The sequence below is a fragment of the Ascaphus truei genome, chromosome 4, assembly GCF_040206685.1.
Source record: "Ascaphus truei isolate aAscTru1 chromosome 4, aAscTru1.hap1, whole genome shotgun sequence".
Classification (NCBI taxonomy): domain Eukaryota; kingdom Metazoa; phylum Chordata; class Amphibia; order Anura; family Ascaphidae; genus Ascaphus; species Ascaphus truei.
The window spans coordinates 125330393-125351907 of NC_134486.1; the positions used below are offsets into that span (position 1 = coordinate 125330393).

General features: G+C 44.2%; 1 long non-coding RNA gene across 1 annotated transcript; it reads left to right on the forward strand.

Moving 5' to 3' along the window:
• The first annotated feature begins 2236 nt into the window (after positions 1–2236).
• LOC142493084 (uncharacterized) lies at positions 2237–21306 on the forward strand. Its single transcript, XR_012800976.1, has 3 exons — positions 2237–3400; positions 16379–16616; positions 20804–21306. It is a non-coding gene; the product is annotated as an uncharacterized LOC142493084 (long non-coding RNA).
• The last annotated feature ends 209 nt before the right edge of the window (positions 21307–21515 follow it).

Genomic DNA, 21515 nt, shown 5'->3' on the forward strand with positions numbered 1-21515 from the left:
TTTCTTTCATAGTGTATATGTGCAGGGGGTCTCCGGAGCTGAACCGTGTTGGTTTTATGTCCAGGGACCCCCTGCTTCCCGAGATACAGGCACCTTTATGGGGTGCCGGTATCCCTTTGCATTGAAATGTCCCGCGTCACGTGACCGGGACATTTCCTTGCATAGGAGATGCACATCTACACTATGAAAGAAATGTATATTTAAATAAATAATTTTCGGGCGACATTTCAGCTGTGACAGGCGGCTCTCTCAGAGCTGCGCTCTCTGCAGCAGAAATGAATCGCTGGTTTAGGCCTTTTCAGAGGCTCGATGCTCTCGCTGGCAGCAACTCACCCGTTTGGGAATTTTGCTATCACAGGTAATCGAGCCTTTCTGAATACCGTGATTGCAACACCCAAAAAAAGTCATTTTAAATACCCTGGCGATAATTTTTATCAACCCTCTCTGAATGAGGCCCATAGTGCATTAAAAAATTATATTGTCAAAATAGGTGAAACAGGTAAGTATTAAGCGTACATCAAAATTGAATCATAACAGCATGTCAAGGGTTGTTACCTGAGCGCCAACCAAGTGTCTCCAGCAAGATGTTTTCTGGAATCATCACAGGTAAGTGCCGTCTGATCTTGGAAGATGTCTCTGGTGTCTTTAGGCAGTATCAATTTGTTCACATGAGTTCCGTTTGCAGGGGTGTTAGCTGGCAATATAGAGTGACTGATTCAGTCTCACTCTTAGTGCGCGTCTCTTACAAACGGGTGCAGCCCAGCAGGATTCACACAGCGTGAGTCTCATTCAGCCGCAGGGACCCCTGCTGTGTTAATCCCGATGGGCTATTACAGGCTGATATCGACTGTCCAGCGGAGGGTCCACACTTTGCACACTGTGCTCCGTCCCATGCCCCTGGCAGCTGGTGGATAGAAAAGACAGCATCGGTAGCTAGCAGTTCTAAGATTTCTTATTAGTGCCACCACAGAGGTACTGTAGCTACCAAAAATTATACATGAAGTCACAAATGGTATGATCTAACATGCAGACAGATTGACAGCAATTATATTTGTCAATCTATCTAGTTGTGATTAAACCTGTTGGATATAATTGAACTAGGTATTGAAAAAGCAGTCATCAGATTTCGGATTCGGCACTTTAAGTCTTGCATGTACTGTACACTGTAGTGATCAATTATAGGTAGAACATAAAGGCAATTAATCTGAACACACACTACAGAATTGAACAGAGTCTGGTAGTGACATTGGCTTAAAGTACAGGCACAGCTGTATGTATTTGTAACTATCAACTCAGCCCACACACCAAGCACCCAGATTTTACAAACGAGCTATTTATATACAGTTTTAAACCTCAGCCAAATTAATGTTATTTATTAAAACAGTTTTCTTAGTGCTGAACCTAGTTAAAGTTATTTATTATAACTCTTCATCTTGACACTATATAATTCACTAGCGTGCATCTCTAATAAGTAGGTACCTGTGCTATTGTGTATAATTTTGTGTTAATTTACTTACTGGAGGTGCAAGACAAAAGTGACAAAGTACATCAATTAACAAAGCAAAATTACGTTTAATAATAGTAACTAGCCTTGAGCAGAATCTACGCCCTTTGTTGTCTACTAGTCACTCCTTAAGAAAGGCTGCTAGATCAATATCTACCACCATAGCGTTATTGTTTACCACTTAGGTCTGCTATCCTGTTTAGCTGTCTACCGAGGTGTCCCATTCTGTATATATACTTTATAGTATGTTAAGTACATATTCATTGTTTTTAATGATTAGTTTGAGTAGAAGTGTATACAATGTTTCTGATCATGCATTCACCCGTTTTCTATTTTTTCTATTGTGGAAATGGCTAATACAGTCTTTTGGGATGAACCACCAAGGATGAGATCTCAGACGAAATTGCACTGCATCTTTAGTTTAACAGCCTGGGGACTCCAGCTACTGTATATCCCTTACTTCTGCACAGGGAGCTGATGTCAGCTGCTGCTGCTGGTTGTGACTGTGCGGGTGGAGCGGAGGCTGAGTGAGATGGAGTAACTTCCAGGGATCATCCGATGTGCCGATGGAGTTGACTACTATTAGCCTAGCCCTGGTGACGTGTGCAGAAGTGAATTTGCATCTGAGCAACGATGTCAGGCGTCCTTGGATGCCGGGCGCGCCTCTGTTTATTTGCCTTTCCATTGGTCGTGCCAGTTTTGCATGACGCGGAGCTAGCGCAATACCTGGGCAGTGCTATGAATTGTTTATGGAGACCTTATGGAGTCTCGTTGTGCACGTATACACTCACCTGCGATCATCAATCACATTGTAATAACTCTTCAACCAATGATGATAGAGAACTTTGTCAGGAACGCCCTGATTATCTTCTTTGCTTTCTTTTAAATTGCACCTGGCTCTCAGCTGTCCGTACACTCCGTGAAGAAGCTGTTATGGCGAAACACGTGTAGAGTGTGAGCTGCTGCGGACCCCAAGGCATTCAAATTTGTGTACCAGCCGCCACTGCTGACCTTTGGAACTCACCTACTTCAGGCACCGCTCTTTTTTGGTTTGGGTCCATAGAAAGTTGCCAGATCTTTGACTACACTCAGCACCTGATATGGGGGATAAGTATTGAAAACATCTTTTTGACCCTCTTGTGCTTTGAAAGACTGTTCGTATGTGATTTTGAGGACAAGATCCTTTCTAAGGGACCCATTAGGATACTACCCAACCTTCAATGAGCGGATCCTCTGATAACTTTATGTTGTCATATGCGGAGCATGGACTATTATCACTTAGATTTTTTTCACACACTCCAGTTCTCCAACTATCTCTGGGGATCACCTCGTGTTTCTGATTTACATCTTTTGGTGTGTGTGCTTTGTTTGTGATACCCAGTCCTCAGTTACTATATTGTGTTCCTTCAGGTTATATCCACATTATTGACTGGCCGGTCTTGATGACACAGGGTTAATGCTGCCCTGAGTTTCATCTCATACCTCTAGCTCTATTACGGTTATTTTTGCATGTATATTGAGACTCATGTCTTTGCCGTGTGTGGTTACCGCTTTATTGGCTTTATATATTTTAATTTGTTATAATTGAATTAATTAAAGTGAACATTTCTTTGGGATATTTTGAGTGCTCATTTTTGAGACTTCTTGTTTTTTTCTTTTGGTGTTATATTTGATTGTGTCTCTCTGACGAAGCGCTGTTTACAGCGTGAAACGCGTAAGAGGAACTTTTTACCTGTTGTTGAGTGTTTGTTAAAGATTTTTTTCAACCAGACCACGCTGTAGCCCCGGATTACCCATTTTTACATGGCTGTGCTCCGCTTTCTCTTCCCTGCTGGGATCACCTATCTGCTAACACCACGTGACGCACGCCAACGGAAGAAGACCAGGCAACCATATGTGAGTAATTTATGCTATTTATTGCTTACAAAGGCATGGGATATTACTGGTATTAAACCACAGGGACATCTGACGCTCTAGAGAGGCAGTCCAAATAGGAGGAGAACCAGTGGGACGGATACATTATCCCCCATCTGCCTTATCTACCAGGACTTATCTACCAGGACTACCAGGCCCCTCTTTAATGAGCCTACACCTGTGATTACCAGTACTCACTGATATCAGCTCGCCTTTATGACTACTTCTCTTCAAGCAAGTTTACTTATTAAATTGTGTATGTGACGGGTACCCGGTTCATTTGCAGCACTGTATCCTATGGAACTTTGTTCTATCTTTAACACTTAAACACATCATGGTCCTGCCTACATATTGTGGCCCACAAGGCCATTGCAACAAATAAACCACAAATGTGGTATGACTGCACAATTAATGTGCACCTTAATGGCATGGGTTTTGCCCGGAACCCAAGATGCTACATCTATGGAAATACTCATGTATTTGCATGTAGTACAAAAAGAGTGTTCACATCTATATGAACCCTTATTTATGGTGGTAAGCTACTGGAACCCCGCATTTGTTGGTGTTTTATTTCTAAATACAGTTGGTTCCAGTTTGTTTTTAAAAAAAATTGTCTATATATAATCTTAGGCTTAGCCGATAACACATTTATTAAAATTGGATTCTTAGTCATAATGTACTAATGTCTATTGAAAATGTGATGAATCTTTGATGATGCTTCATTAACTTTCATTATAAATGGACTGTGTTACCATATTCTTTTTCCTTTCTTTTGGTGCCAAAAGAGTTTCACAGCAGATTAGCTGCTTTTCTCCAGGACTCCTTTATGAGATCTTTATCGTACCCCATCTGTCTTAATATTTCTTAATTTTCCTTGAAATCTATTTCACGGGAGCAGTTCCTCCTCACCCTTTGAAATTGACCATATGGAATATTTAGCAGCCATTGAGTATGATAGCTGCTGGAGGCTCCTAAATAACCATTGCAGTCTACTTTCTTTCTAAACCAATTCTGCATTGGCATAATTCCACATCTAAAAACCTGAATATTCTCTTTTAGTAGAACCATAGGTTTCAGACCACAGATCATTATTAATGTAAGGAATCGGGGAACACGTCCCCTGCGGCGTGTTCCCTCCTTACCTCCTGCTGCACAGTATCCCGCTGCAAATGATCAAAGAGTGCATCCCTCAAGACGCGCATCCTCCTTGCCCTGTGCTGTACAGAGCCGTACAGAGCCCACGGAGGGCTTTCCAGGTTCCCGTGGAGGTTGGCTCCAGCCCCCCGCTTGCATCGCGTGGCGCGCACACATGACGCGCGTGCACCGCTCCCCAGCTGCACGTCAACTCTAATATCACTCTCACCTGTCTCCTACATCTCTCAGCCTAATCCTGCCTCCGCAGAGGCCGCTCCTCCTTTCCTCCCCCATGTCTCATTGGACTCTGGTTGCTATACAGTATATGCTCAGCTCTGTCACTTCCTCTTTGGCTGAGCATAGTTATTGGTAGCCTTGTGTACCCACATCTCTATCCCTGCCTCGTTCCTGTCTTTTGCTTAACCTATTGTTGCTTGCCTCCCTGTGTACCGACCCGGCTAGACTTTGGCCCATTCTCTGGATTACTGACCGCAGCTTGCCTCTGACCATCCGCTCTTATCCATTCCTGAACATGGCAAACGGACTATCTACTTTTCTACTGGCTCCAACCCTAGACCACGCCGCTTCGGACTCTGACTATCCTCCTGGCACCTACCTACGACATCGGCAAGTATCAAGGCTAACCCACTCTCTCCAATCCAGACCCGGCGATCTTGACTTTCCACCCTCCAGGCGTGCTTCTGTTGTTGTTGGTGCGCAGTTTCATACTTTCCCACCTCAGTACTGGGGTCCCGCCTTGTTCGTGGTGAGCGCAAGTGTTACAATTAAAGGTAAAGAAGTAAGGAATAGTGCACAGCCAAATAGAGCCAAGAGAGGATCCAATAGATGCAAAAAAGTTTTATTGGAATAACCAACACATAGAGGATAACCTCCTACGCGTTTCGAACTATATGTTCTTTTTCAAGGAGTTAAAATTACTAGTGTCCTGCAATCTTTTAAAATCTTAACTCTGTGTTCTGGCACTAGTAATTTTACATACAATTACCGGTGCTCCTGGTTCAGGAAATACCTGTCTGTAATCCAGAGTCAATAGAGGAAGGTAACACAGTTCACTACGGATTTTCAAAACTAATTTCTTGAGCCAAATTCCGACATTTCGGCCGATGCAACGGCCTTTTTCATATCAGCTATACTTGAAAAAGGCTGTTGCATCGGGCGAAACGTCGGAATTTGGCATTATGATTTAATAGATCCATTTAGATTTTTTCATCACCCGGGTCCCGAGCTCCCTTTGATAAATTGCTTGTAGTGCTCTGTTATCCTCAAAGTTAATTCAAGTTTTGGACATAACGTTCTTCAGTCTGTAGTATCAAAATTAATATATTGAAACTGATATTGGTGCTATTCCTTATATTCCCCCTCCCCCTTTTTTTGTAATATTGATTTAGGTAAATCCCTATTGTGTGCACTTCCATGGAAAACAGGAAAAGAGAAAATGTATTTCCAACTTATCATCATTTGCTTTTCCTGGAACCATATTGCACTGACCACAGAATTACCCTCCCTATATTTAATGATGAATCAGTTGTATTTTTGAGCTATGGGAGAAACCAAAGACTACCTGCAGGTAGTATGAGGGGCTTTTTATGGTACTACCTGCAGAATTCAATTTCCTGTCCTACTCACACTAAGGATAAAGTTAACCCTACAGTGCCACATATGGCTCCACAAAAAGATTGGGGTAAATTGGAAATAAATGTTCTCTTTTTTCTTTTAATAAATCTGTGCCTTTGTATTGAAATATTTGAAATTAAATAATATCACTTCCAATATGTTTTTATTTAATTGCAACTGAGCTAAGTTTCCCACAGATGTCCAATAAATATCTACAGTATACAATTCATCCCTTTATTACCGGTGTTTTTGTATGTTATGTAATAGATGCAGTAATAAATAGGCATATAATACTTGGCCATGTGAAACGTCTCAGAAAGAAGCAACTAAATATTTATCTTTCACAAGAAAACAAACAGAATAAACAGCATAAAGTAGACAGCAGTTAAAAGACGAAGAATAAGGACAATGTGGATGATTGCAATAAACTATGACCTTTTACAACTAGAAGAATTCTCTAATGATTTGTAAAAAAGAATCATGATCACACCATTATTGCAGGAAAGGATTAGATGAGAGCAATATGACCATATCTGTGCAGCTGTGACAATTCTCAGAGCAGCCTCTGGAAATATCAATCCACGAAGGCGTACATACATTAACATTTGCAACATAGATGTATTTATTTGCAAAGAAAATAGTATAAAAGCAGCCAGCGCGTTTCGAGCATCACAGCGCTTTTCTTTCCAAGGCATTCTGTTAGATCAGAGTATGTGTGTATGTATATATATATATATATATATATATATATATATATATATATATACATATATATACATACATACATACATACATACAATATGTAACTCTTAATTGCATAACCGCGTGCTTTAACTGCATCACATTAACAAACATTAACAAACATAAAAATGACATGAGTATTACAGACAACAAATAATTGTAAAAATCAAAACTGATGTAAAATTGTTATACACAGTGTGACGTCTCAGTCCCAGCGTCGGATCTTTTGTCCAGATCAAAGGCAGGAAACACTATACTTTCTAAGCAGGGGTTTATTTACAGGGTATAAGGCAGGTACAGGGTTAACACAAAACAGAAACAAAAGACCTAACTCCTTCCAGGAGTACTGACTAATACTGCTTAGTCCCTAACTAAATCGTGGGAGAACTAAACTCTTTTCCCCACTTTACCCAGTGTACCTGCAGCAGGTCTCCTTTCAGTCTCTCACAGGGCTGTCTGTGTGTGCCTTCCCAGATCAGTATAGCAGCGTCTCTCACCCTTTCTGTGTAACTCTCAACAGTGTGTGTCTGGCAGCATGGTGGGGGGGAATCTCTGTATCACTTCCTGACTATACAGGCTAGGCTAATTAGCTCATTAACTCACAGCTGAACAGACCTGTCCAGAATGATTAACTCTATGAGAGCTGTAAAGTCCCAGAACTGCCCCATTCTAGCCCTTAGAGGGCAGTGACAGCCTCACATATCCCTCTTCCCAGCGAAACACTGTCCTGTGATCGGCCCGTGCACTATCCCGTGCACCAACCTCTTTGTCAGATATGTCTGACATCCACCTCTTCTTAATGGTTTTCTTCATTAGACCTCCTGCCGAGCAGTAATAGAGTCCAGGTAGTGTCCCACTCAGTCTTCAGAGCTCCGAGCTCTTCGCCTAGGTCACGCTGTTGTTTCTCTGCCTTCTTGCGGCCAGCACGCTCAAACTCCAGGTCCTTCCTCAGGTCTTGAAACTGTCCTTCTATACTTCTTCTCTGGCTCAAGGCAGCTGCCAATTCAATTCCTCTCAGGGCCTTCATCTCTTCCCGGTGCTTGCTCTGGGTTTGTGTCAGCGCATCCTTCAGATTTTGGATCTCTGTAGTTTTTGTCACTATGATTGCTGCTGCTTCTGTTTCCCATGCCTCTTTCTCCTGGGAGTACTGATTTTTGGTGATGGAGCAGGCTCTCTGCTTCTCCAGCTCTTTCTCCAGCTTGAGGTTGTCCACCTTTATAGCTGTGAGTTGCTGGGACATGTGTTCAATTATCTGCTTTAGCTCTAGAAGCCTTTTATCCAACTTCAGTTTTTCAGATTCCAAGGTTTGGACATTTTTAGTTTTTTCGTATTCCGCTTCCAGTGATGCTCTGGTAAGGCTCAGGGTGGCCTTCAGCTCATCATGCTGCTCGGCGGGGACCCACTGGGTACTCAGTCGCTCCTGTAGCACTTGCTGCTTTACTTTACCCAGCTCTGTTTTTAACATGCAGACCTCTCGCTGAGAAACTTTTGCTTGCCGATGAGGCGTTGAACGTCTTGTTGGGACGCCTCATAGAACCGTTTCCAGTCAACACTCTTTTGGTCTGACTCACTTGGATTTCTGCTTATGGCGGTATCGGTAGCCTTTGTCATACCGAGGCTAGTAGTCACTCCTGTGACGATTGCGCCAAGCGCTCTGTGTTGTAGTCTACCTCTGGTCTTTTCTGATGCCACGGGGTAAACTTTCCCTGCAGCTTCTGTTGCACACGGAGGTTGTCCTTTCCGCGGGGCCACATAGGAGTCCTCATCGTCCTTTTCTGAACTGCAAGAACTGTGCTGAACCGTAGAAACCCAGCACGAACCATGCCCCACAGAAAAGTTACATTCCATTGGTTCCGCGTTCCGAGGGCAAACTGCGGCCACATGTCCAAGTTCATGGCATCTGTAGCACTCTATATACCTTCCAAAACTGGGTCTGTGTTTTGTCTCCAGTCTACTGGGAACAACGTGACCAGAGTCCCTCCTAGGTGCTGTGGGACTTCCTACTCCTTTACGCAAGTCAATGAGTCCTTGCAGATTCCTATTCGGTTGAACAGTCTTATCGGACCTCCTGGAGCGCAGGAAGCGAGATCCGGAGCACTCATCTGGACTTGAGCTTTTGGATATCTCTTCGACAGTCAAGTAACATTCGACTAAAGCGACCAACTGTTCGGCATCTTTGGGGTCACTCTGGCTCACCCACTTCTGGATGGTGCGGGGGAGACCTCTCAGGAATCGGTCTATAATGACTCTTTCGACAACTGCAGCAATGGAACATACCTCAGGCTGGAGCCACTTCCTTGCAGAGTGTATAAGGTTATAGAGTTGAGAGTGGGGTGTCTTCTCTAAATCATAACACCAGGAATGGAACCGTTGGGCCCGAACCGCGAGGGTGACCCCTAGCCGTGCCATAATCTCCACCTTCAGGGTGTCATAGTCTTTAGCTTGCTCTAAGTCATAATAGGCTTGTTGTGAGTCACCCACCAGGAAGGGAGCAATTATTCCCACCCACTCCTCAGCTGGCCACCCCTCGCATACTGCGGTGCGCTCAAAGATTGACAGGTACGCCTCAACGTCATCGTCCATCGTCATTTTCTGAATGAGGTGCGTTTTTACCTGGTGAGCGACCTGTGGGGCCACTCTAGGCTGGGCGGTAATTTTCTCTCCCAATGCTCGGAGCTCCTGGTGTAGGCGAAGTTGCGCCTCGTTTTGCTCTTCTTTTAGCGTCTGACGTAGGGACAGCGCCACCTGCTGTACTAACGCCGCCGTACTTTCAGTTTGTGAATTTGTCATCTGTAGTAAACTCTCATTATAGGATTTTGACATCTCCTCTTGGGTCTTTGCCAGTTGCTGCAAACCCCGCATTAAAATTGCAGAATTTTCTGTTTGCTTGTACTGAAGCGAGGTCACAAATTCCTCCATTTTCCCCTTTCACTGCCTTGTGGACTGCCCGCATTCTCCACCAATTGTGACGTCTCAGTCCCAGCGTCGGATCTTTTGTCCAGATCAAAGGCAGGAAACACTATACTTTCTAAGCAGGGGTTTATTTACAGGGTATAAGGCAGGTACAGGGTTAACACAAAACAGAAACAAAAGAACTAACTCCTTCCAGGAGTATTGACGAATACTGCTTAGTCCCTAACTAAGTCGTGGGAGAACTAAACTCTTTCCCCCACTTTACCCAGTGTACCTGCAGCAGGTCTCCTTTCAGTCTCTCACAGGGCTGTCTGTGTGTGCCTTCCCAGATCAGTATAGCAGCATCTCTCACCCTCTCTGTGTAACTCTCAACAGTGTGTGTCTGGCAGCATGGTGGGGGGGAATCTCTGTATCCCTTCCTGACTATACAGGCTAGGCTAATTAGCTCATTAACTCACAGCTGAACACACCTGTCCAGAATGATTAACTCTATGAGAGCTGTAAAGTCCCAGAACTGCCCCATTCTAGCCCTTAGAGGGCAGTGACGGCATCACAACAGATAGATAGAGCCAATAAAGAATATCACTTGTGAGCACAGTCACATGTCTTAGACAGGTCTGCAACCCTGCCTTTCAACCATTATCACATAGCATACAGTGCTTCCACTGCAGCAAGGAACCCATATAAGCAAATGCTCGGCTGTTCACACAGCTTTTAAGCACAGCATGGGATTAGATGCAAAGCCAGTTAAACCACTCACAGACATGTTTCAACCTTAATGGGTCTCATCAGTGTGAGGTTGGTTGTACTAGCTTTGCAATTTTCAAGGCTGGGTAGGTTTTCCATAGCAGAGCATTTGCTTATATGGGTTCCATGTAAATGGATTTCAGGCCAAAGGTGACACATTATGTGCTCATTTGCATGTCATTTCCCAGAATCCCTTGCTGCAGTGGAAGCACTGTATGCTAGGTGATAATGGTTGAAAGTCAGGGTTGCAGACCTGGCAAAGACATGTGACTGTGCTCACAAGTGATATTCTTTATTGGCTATATGCTAACGGTGGAGGCTTTTTGTCGCCTTTTTTACCCACCATAACTTAATATATATAGTGCTTGAGAAATCACCCAAAAAATCTACTCGCCGAACCAAACAATCTACTTGTCATCTAGCCCCGCCCCCAGCCCTTAAAAAGAAATTGAATAAACTCCTAGTAAGAACTAGTAACATTAGTTTTTGAAATAACAGTTTATTTATTGTATTACATTTATACTTTATTACAATTAGTCCGTGTGTGTGTGTGTGTGCCCCTGCTTCACAACGCAGCAATCGAGCCTAGGAACTTACCTGATCCATAGTCCCTCAATGTCCAGGTACCCTCATTCCCGCAATGTTATACTGTATATTGGAGGGGATTCTGTTTATTATGATGTTACCTATGAGCTCACATGACCTCACAACGCTGTGGACAGCTGCCTACCTAGCTAAAGGCAGACAGTACACCCCTCCCATTCCAATATCACTGATGACCTCACAGTGTTCTGGCCACAATTTTCTGCTCAGTTGCATTCCTTACCAAGTACATACAGTAGGGCAGCTTATTGACCAATGAATGATAATCAGTAATGAATGATAATATGTGCTTCTGACCAACGGTAGCAGTCAGAATTTGCCCACAATCGTAATATGTGACCATAGCATCACATGACATCACAATTTTCTGGCAGGTGGATGTTATTTATCTGTTCCTTTCCTAGCTAAAATATCATTGACATCCTAGCAATGAATCAACTCTCAAAAGCATTTCCTGTTTGCTAAAGGGGCGACTGGATAATAGAAAACTATTAATCCCCATTAAAATGAGTAAATTTTGCTGTGCTTCTGTAAACTTCCCATTTACTGGCAGAAGTGGTGAAACCCCTTATATAAAATATGAATATAAATATTGAAATAAAATAGGAAGTATAATAGCCCATGTGTACAATTTAAGGTAGTGGTTTTAAGCAATGTTTCATCTTGACAAATGTTCTAATAGGAATAAAAACAGTGACGCTGCATTAATAAATACTTATTGATTGATACAAAGTCTGTGAGAGTTTACTTTTGACCATGCACCCAGGCGAGATTTTTCTGTCTTTGAGATTGCTTGTCTTTCTGGGATTCAAATAGTCACTATTTTCACTAATTAGCACACTGATGTATAATATCTGGCACTTTTGATCTCTCTGGTTAACACACATTTAAAAAAAATACTTTATAAACCAAAATATGCAAATAAAATCTCAATTTCTAGAATACTTCCCTATTTGAACCATACAGCAGCAGCTTAACCTATAGTCCTCCTCAGACTTCTTCACAGACATTTTTCTCCAGCGCAGATTATGAGAAAAAATATAGAAAAAAAATATATAGTGTAGTTGTCAGGGTCTCCTAGACATCCTGCTCCCAGCCACAGATCCTTATCAGTCAACCGGTTGTGCTGCTGTTTTCTGTCTGCTCTGGGGTTCCTCTGTCTGTCTGTCTCCTCTTGGTGCTCCTGTCCTCTGTCCTTATAGTTTCCTGTTTCCTGTGCTTCCTTGCCTTTGCTTTGTGTTGTATTCCCTCACTTATGCTTGAGCTTGTTCCTGTATCTGTTCCGTATTAAAGGCCCTTGCCTGCACTAGGCTTGTCCCTGTTTGTTCTTGCCCTGTCCCTGCCTTAGTCACTGTGGATTTCCTTGCCCTGGACCCCTGCTTGTGACCCTAACCATAATGATTGCCGCCAGCCCTGTACCCATGCTGATGAACATGACGCCTCCTTGCCTGCCCTCTGCTGTTTGACCCACTGAGGTCCCATCTGCTCCCGAAGTCTTGAAAGTAGTACTCCCAGTGATTTGTGTGCGAAAAAAATTATCTCATACAGTATAATACATTCAAGTGTGCAGTGCTTTGATCACTCCTAATAAATTCTTCATTGTTTTCATGTCTGTATATCCTTCACCTAATTTATTATCACATAGAGTAGAAAAGAGAAGGAGAGACAGAGTGCAGCAATGTAGGACTTTATGCTTTAAAATATTGTCACTTACTGTTGATGTGCTGTAACTAGAGACAGGAAGATATTTGGGCAGATTTGGATCTGCCTCGGATCGGCTGGTTCCTTTTGATACGCGGATCATTCTCAGAAAGGCCAATCGCAATTTTGGATTTAAAATGTTTTCAAAGACAGGGAGCAATCCGTTGCCGGACGCTCTGGAAGTGACAGGTATACTACTCATCAGCTGGTTTAGCTCACACTGCTAGAGCAATGGCCAAGAAAAGCAGTGGTTGTGGGTTCCAGTCCTGTTTGGTCTGACTATTCCAGTCATTAGTTTGGTGCCTTAGGCTTATCAATGCTATATACAGTAGCTGGTATGGAAATCCCTTCAGGGAGTGTGGGAGGGGGCTTATGTAAATATAGTTTGCATATCCATTAGCATATCTCCCTGCCAGGTACTTCAGGCGTGCTCCTTCTTTAGCACAGGTATGTCTCCTAATCTTTTTGGAGGGACATTTGAGGGGATATATACAAAACTGGTGACTGCTAATAAAATTAGAAATCTCTGTGTCTCTCTGTGTCTCTCTGTGTCTCTCTGTGTCTCTCTGTGTCTCTCTGTCCTTACACAGAGGTTAGGCCCCATTGGAAGTGTAAGGACCCACTCTACAGGTAGGGCCACCGGTGACTACCTCGGCCCCTTACAGTATGTTACCACTTTATCATTCACAGCTATATATACAATATATATTCACACAAATTAAAAAAGATCCAATCTAAAAATAATACAAAGGTTTTTTTTATGAACCTTAAGACATGAAAATGTAGCACAAATATTAGCATTTAATTGACTAGAATTGAAGTCATTAAAACATTTTTTTTAATGTATATTCTCTAAAAAGTTATTATTATACATATCATATAAAAAATAAATACACAGTTTTATTGGATTCAAATCTAATATTAAACAAAAATATAAATTAAGCTGGATTTTTATTTATAAAATGTTTTAGCAGGAAGAAATACATTGAGAGTCACCTCTCGTTTCCAAGTATGTCCTGGGCATAGAGTTATGATGACAAATAATAAATACATGGTTACAAATAATAGTTACATAAGTGAACCGGGTATACATTAAATACAAGACCTTGCATACACAGGATAGAAAATATCCCAGGTCTATCAACATTTAAACCCATCGAGTTGCAAAAATATTGCAACAGAAGGAAGCCACAACCTCTATATTAACAAATAATTTGGCTAGGACGACAACAGGTAAATAACATCTGCCTGCCATTGTGAGGCCATGTGATCAAATAATAGAAGGATTGTGAGAAAATTCTGACTGCTGTTGCTGGTCAGAAGCAGACATTATCATTCATTGGTCAATAAGCAGCCCTGTTTACCTGGTAAGGAATACATCTGAGCTTAAAATTGTGGCCAGAACACTGTGAGGTCATCAGTGACATCAGAATGGGAGGAGTTGGGTAGTTTAACTGCTGCCATTTGCCAGGAGTAGTCATTACTCTATCAAATTAAGCCCACCTGCTATTGATTTTTACTTAACATCTACTGCTGCGGCCGAGTTTATTTGAGCATTTGCCCGTTCTCGGCCGCAGCAGTAACCTGGCGCGCGCCAGAGGGGCCGGGCGCGCGCCGAAGACACGGAGGAGCGCCCTCCGATCGGGGCTTTCTCTCTCCCGCTGCCGGGTCCGCCGGGTCCCCCGGAACCCCCTGCCGCCGTCCCCCACATTGGGGAGCCCTGGACGCGCGTGCAGGGGGCGCAGGCACCCAATGACGCGTGACCGCGCGTCGATGACGCGCGGCACGCCGAGGGAGTGCGGCTAGCATGCCGGGGCATCCCCAGGCTTGCGGAGCTAGCCGCACTCAAATAAAGTGTGCCGGTAGTGTACTTGATATGAGCTGAATAGGCAAACCCCTCCCTTAAGTGTTAGTCAAGTGAATGTGCTTTAGGCCCGGGTCATGGTGTCTTCGCCCGCGCAGAGTAACCCATGTGAAGCGGGTGCTTTCCCTGTCCATGGTGGATGGGCCGTGGGGGGCATTTCTAGGGGCATCACGGAGCTGGTTCACCCTCATTGGGCAAACTGCTCACGTGACAGGCGTGTCGCACCAAGAAATCAGTTTCAACTGATTTCTTGCGCAACGCACGCCCCCTCCTGCCTCCGACCGCGTGCGCAGTCTATGGGCGCGATCAATGCCTTAAGGCAATCTGATCGCACCCCGTGTGGTCTCCAACACCATGGACTAAGCCTTAGAGTATTTAAGACAGACTATCTTGGGTGTGAGCCATATGGCTTTGTCACATAAAGTGTCTGTGGAGTTAATACTGGAGTTAAAATTGGAGTTGAATTCTACAAGAAGATCTAGACTCTGCACTTCAAAAAACTACAACCTTGTAACTGTGAGATCTTGAGTTTCTAACTGCTGTGAATTTGTCCTCTTTCTATCCTCCGATACCTGTTTAGTCTCTCCTCCTGCATCTCACTATGACCTCCCTATTGCTTTTTCTGTTTTATGTCTCCTCACTCCTTTTGTAAATGTTTGTTCTCTCCAACTTCCACACACTCCTCCTATCCACATTTCTTCATCTCTCCCCTCCACCTATGTCCCTGCCCATACACTGCACCATTATTTATGCACCTCGTTCCCAACAACTTCCTTACTCTTCATTAAAAATCCCCCACAAATCCTCAATTCACACCCTCTTTGTGCTGCTTCCTGCTGCTGGGGATATCTCTCCTTATCCTGAACCCAGACATAAACACACCTGCTCTCACCCACGCCTCCCTGCCATCTCCTCCCATGCAAATGGTGTTAACCTTCTGATTTAATCCTGACTAACCTTAAAGCATCCCAATAGTCTGCCCTCATGGCAATTGTCCCACACCCACAGTCAATTCTACCACCAATTGTGACCAAGCACTGTCATCGACAGCACTTATTCCCTCACCTGTTTATTTGTCAAAATACTGCCTGCCTTTAGTTAGGTAGGAAGTTGAACACATCATTGTGAGGTCATGTGGGCTCGTTAGTGACATCATAATAATACACTGAACGTTGGTGAGCTGTAAATGCTGAAGCCTCACAGGAGGAGGTACCATTCCTGGTCAGCTTGGATCATAGGAAGAGGAGGGTTTCCTTGTGCCGTGTCAATAACTTCAATACCATCCTGATGACCAATGGATGCATAGAGAAATTGTGAGTTCAGCTTTTTCTAATAAAAGACAAGTGATGGGATGCCAGTCTAGATGTGCATGTTGAATTTGGAATACTTGTTGATATAAATCAATATTCACCTTTTTTATAGCCGCAATTTCCACCACAAACACATGGGTTTGTTTTGACCATTCCAGATTTTTTTTCTAGAGCAAGGAAGACTACATAGTTCTTCTTGTGGGTGTGGAGATCAGAGGTTGTGGTTGCACAGAAACTGCTCTGCCAGAACCCCCCCCCCCCCCCCCCATCAAGTTGCAATAACAAAAAAATTATCCTAATCGGTGTTTCTAGTTCCAGGGAAAATTGATCCCTGATTGGGGTAAAATTTCAAACACCGGGAAATCCTGGGAAATTGGACCACTGAAAAAAAGAAAAGGGAACCGGAGCTCTGACTGCAGCGGAGAGGAAACATAGAGGAGAAACCAGAGTGCCCCCTAACAGCTCCTGTGGTACAGCGACCCCTGGTGAGATCCCAAACAAGGTACATGTAAACCATGCTGAGAGCTCACATGATGCCCTAAAGACCAAGGTAAGGATAATCACCCCTCTACCATCCCATGTGTGACCTCCCCTCTGCTATCCCATATATGATGCCCCTCTAAAGTGGTGGGATTCAGAAATTTTAGCAACCACTTCTCTCTCATGCCTCTCCCCTCCCCCTCTCATCCCCTTCCCTCCCTCGTCTCTCTCATCCATTCTCTCTCACCCCCCTCCCTACATCTTCTCTCACCCCCTCCCTCCATTCTCTCTCACTCCCCTCCTCCTCTCTCGCCTCCCATATCCTCTCTCACCCCCTCACTTCATCCTCTCTCACCCCCCCATATCCTCTCACCCTCTCCCTTCATCCTCTCACACCCCCCATATCCTCTCTCGCCCCCTCCCTTCATCCTCTCTCACCCCCCATATCCTCTCACCCCCTCACTTCATCCTCTCTCACCCCCACTTCCCTTCATACTCTCTCACCCACCACCTCCCTTAATCCTCTGTCACCCCCCATCCCTTCATCCTCTCTCATTCCCATCCCTGTCATTCTCACTCCACCAGACAGCCAGACACACACACAAAACAGAACAAATACACACAGGACAGAGGCAGAGGCAGGACAGAGGCAGAGGCAGGACAGAGGCAGGACACGCAGGCAGGCAGGACATGCAGGCAGGCAGGACAAGCAGACAGGGAGGACACAGACTCACCTCTCTCTGCACCATGCTTTTCCTCTGCTCTTTGGCCCCACCCCCAGACTCCTGCCACCTCCTGCTGATTTGCTGCTGCTATGTAATGCAGCCAATCGGGATGGATCAAACTGCCCAGACCCCTAGCAGAAGTCCTGCTCTCTCCCTTCTCGCACCGATTCGACGAACTTGGAATTTCTTTGTAGAGGTTCGCACGAACCGGTGCAAGCCAGCTGAATCCCACCACTGCCCCTCTGCCATCCCATGTGTGCCTGCCCCTCAGCCCCCCTTTCCATGTGTGACTGCCCTATTGTCTGCCCCTCCCCATGTGTATACCCCTCAACCCCCTCAACACCCCTTCAACTCTTCTGCCACCTTAGAAAACTTTGAGAGACCTTGGAGAACTGAAAATCTGAGTTGCACAGTGGTTTATAATACCTCTGGTGTTTAATTCCCAAATTACTATGGCCCAGCTAATCAGAGCAGGACTCACCTGGCTGATGTCAAAGAAAGGGTCAAGGCTCAACCGGGAAGGCTCCGCAGAGTCTGACAGAACCAATATGGCAGTTGGGGCCTTTTCCTCTGCCCCTCCTTGCTACCAAATGGTCGTGACACTTCCATATTTTGGATTCCCTTTGAGGCTAAAGTGGGTACGTAGACATCATGTCTCATATGCAAATGCTTTAGGCTGACTGCATGGATTGTTATACATACAGTATAACACCCTCTGAACCATACTTTAATAAAGTATAAACCTTGGGGAACCTTATATACGTGTTGGAAATTAGTTGGGGATACCTGGGCTCAAAAACCAGGAGTCTGGGAGACACGTGCAGCCCAATTGTAATTCACCCCGCGAACCCACAAATAGTGTCTGCCCACTGGGTGGAATCAGGGAAAAACCAGGAGCTGGGACCCCTGTACTCCTGCAAACAAAAGGAATGCATTTTTACCCCAAAATCTGGAGTTTCTACGACACAGGGAACCCAACCGCCCCAAAACAGGTCAGGTTTTCCAATACTTTACACGGAACTTCCATACCCCACAAACCCAATACAGGTTCTGGGACACTTTGGCACTAACTGGGGAACAATTTTCATCCCTGTGCCTCATTTTGCTGTGCATAAAGCATACATGTACTTAACACACTTTGTTAATAAAATATACACTTTGACAATCCTAAGTCTTTTTGGTATGGGAAATAGGATACAAAGCTGTACTCCACTTTTCACCAGCCATATCCCCCACACACTGTTGCATAGATGTAGTATGGATTCTAAAAATCCCCTCATAACCTTAGATGTAGGGTTGGAGCCCTCAGAACCCCTAGACCGGTTATGGGTGACCCGAGGATTATCTGGGAATCCCCATTAACTTAGGGACCCCTTGACTGGTTCAGGAACACCTCACATCCCTATGCAATTTTACTTTCCTGGTCTGCGCTAAAGCAGGGAACCATCCCATGAAACCCTATATAGGTTCTGGGTGACTGGGACATTAACTGGGTATCCCCATTAACTTAGGGACCCCTTGACTGGTTCAGGGACACCTCACATCCCTATGCCACTTTTACCTTTCTGGTCTGTGCTGACGCAGGGAACCCCTAGTGGGGAGTCGCAAATGTGTTTTCAAGGGGAGAGATTACCGAGACCATGTGTCTACATGCATCCAGGATTCCTGGGTACATTTTTAAGGGAACCAGCAACTCTGGGCCCTGGCTAGATAGACACAATCTGACAACACTTTCTCCACAAAACCCCCTTTGAAACTCATACCACAGCAATCTCTGCTTACTGGCATCCCTGGAAAGTTAAAAACACATCAAATACTTTATTACCGCACAATTACAGGCTATGCTTATACAACAGGGTCCAAGAGCTGACTCTTCTTGAACCCTTATTACGGATCAGGGGTAACCAAACGGGCTTAAACCATTATTCAGAGCCTGGTTACCCCCCTACCGTCACACACGTGTTTTATAGACCAGGAAATGTGATCGCTTGACCTGGAAATGAAGGGTTTGAACTAGGAAATCGAACATTTTGAAAGTGGAAACACTTATCCTAATTGTCACACAGCTAAGCTCCTCGTCCCCTCCACACTCTGCTGCTGACTCCTGTACTGCATTGACAGAAACACTGCATACAGACACACAGGGGTTCTTAGGAGCAGCAATGTGGTAGAAGAGGTGCACTTACACACCCATATTTACCTTGGAGACTCCCTATTATTTAGGAGTGAAAGGTATGTAACACCCCTCCTAGAGGGTTACTAGCAGGTTAGCATACTCCGGGCCCCGCTCTGTGTTACCATAGGGATTCAGACATCATTGAAGAGTATTGAAGTGATGGAGACAATTCAAGAAAGTTAGGTTCCAGGAGGACAAGTAGAGGAGCGAGTAATAGCACAGACCGGGCCCCCCTGTTTATGTTGTAGATAGAGAAAGTACACTTTAAGTTAGGATCCCCAAAAGAAGGAAGGGATTCCTGAATATTAAAGGGAAAGGAATACGGCATGCCAGAGTGGGCCGCGGGAAAGAGAGGTCCTGGTGCCGGGGGATCAGCTCTTACCGCGGATCTGCACTAATATTCCTCATCAGTCTGTATGGAAGTAGCAGTTCCCAAACAGGCCAGAGGTATTGGGTCACGTACGAAAGACAGACCAGGATTCCCGTAGGGGTCTAGAGTAATCAAATCAATACCGATGATGACCCTGAAGCATCACGTGTCCCATACCAACTTAGAGTAACATAGTCAGCGTACCTCCTGTTAAGAGTGGGCACTGATGGAAGAACTGCATTCATGTATGTCTACTATAAAATCCAGTACAGCATTGTCAATATGTGTATGAGCGGTCCCTGTGCTTGGAGAGACGAATAAATGACAGTTGTACTACATAAGTTCCTGGCACCCATTTCTATATATCCTTGCTACGTCATCGCCCAGCTGCCTGAATCTAGCACCACGAGTCAAGATAATCCATGTTGGGTAGTCAACCTTTGTCCAATGATGTAAACTCCCTAGGAGCCAGGCAGGGAGAGTTACAGGTATAATTGTTACACTTTTTGGTGGTTAAATATTCCCTTATCCCGAGTGCATGACCATAGATGAATATATATTTACTGCTAAGTTATAGACATAGGTGAAGGAGAGTGAATGGATTATTGGATGCCCCTGTGTAAGGGGGTTTAGTAAATGACTAAAAAAATTAAGTTGTGGGTGAATGTTGTGAATAAATAGTGCATAGTGTGTAGTGTACCACTGTGTGAATTGGGCGTGTGATGTGGTGAGTCTCTCTGTGGTTTGGCTTCCTCCTGTATCGAGTGTAATAAGGCTTTAGATTTGTGCTCGCATATATTTTCCAAAACTTCTAGGTACTAAAAGTAGACTGACCCTGAAGTCAAAATTGAGATAAAGTTAAGAACCTTACTGATAACCAAGTGATCAAAAGCCGAAAACGTCTTCCTCGGTAAAACAAAATGCAAACTGGAAATCTGTAAAGGCTGATTTTTTTTTTTTTTTTTTTTTTTTTTTTTTTTTTTTAGGCCTCTGAAGAAAGGTGCACAGGAATCGAAGAGTTAAACAGTAGGGGAGAGAGGACTGCACCCACAGAACGAGAGAGGGTGGTAGCAGCTTTTCTGCAAACGAAGAGCCATTGCACAAAGGAGCAGCAGGACTCCACTCCAGAAAATGTATTTGCCTCAGAAGAGGCAGTAGATGCAACAAAGTAGCCCTTTCCTGAAGAAGCAGCGATTGACTCATCTGGAGCAGCTTCTCTGGAAGATGCAGCAGAGGCCACAGACGAGCAGGCTCCAGAACAGGCAATTTCTGCTTGGGAAAAACATTGTATAATAAAAACACAGTTGCTTCTCTGGTGCAAGGTTACCATATTTGAGCTCCCCAAAAAAGGGCTCTTAATCACAAAATAGCCACTGCACAGAGAGAAAAACCCTCACACACACACATGCCACCTTTAAACACCCATGCACAGTCCAACCCCCACTGCTCACACAGGATGAGCTGTCTAGAAGAGTCAGAAAGTGCTGAAGAGATGATGTGTTCTTATATTATTACAAAATAAAATGTAAATACTTACAAATGTTGTTGATATCTTTCTATTAAAAACCATAAAGGACCTTTCAAGTCCAATGTGCTTTCCAATTATGTCAGCAGCAGCCACATCCGGGGTGGAATACCAACAGCACATATAACAAACATATAATTATTTAATTACTAGGAGGTAAAGCGACAACCCAA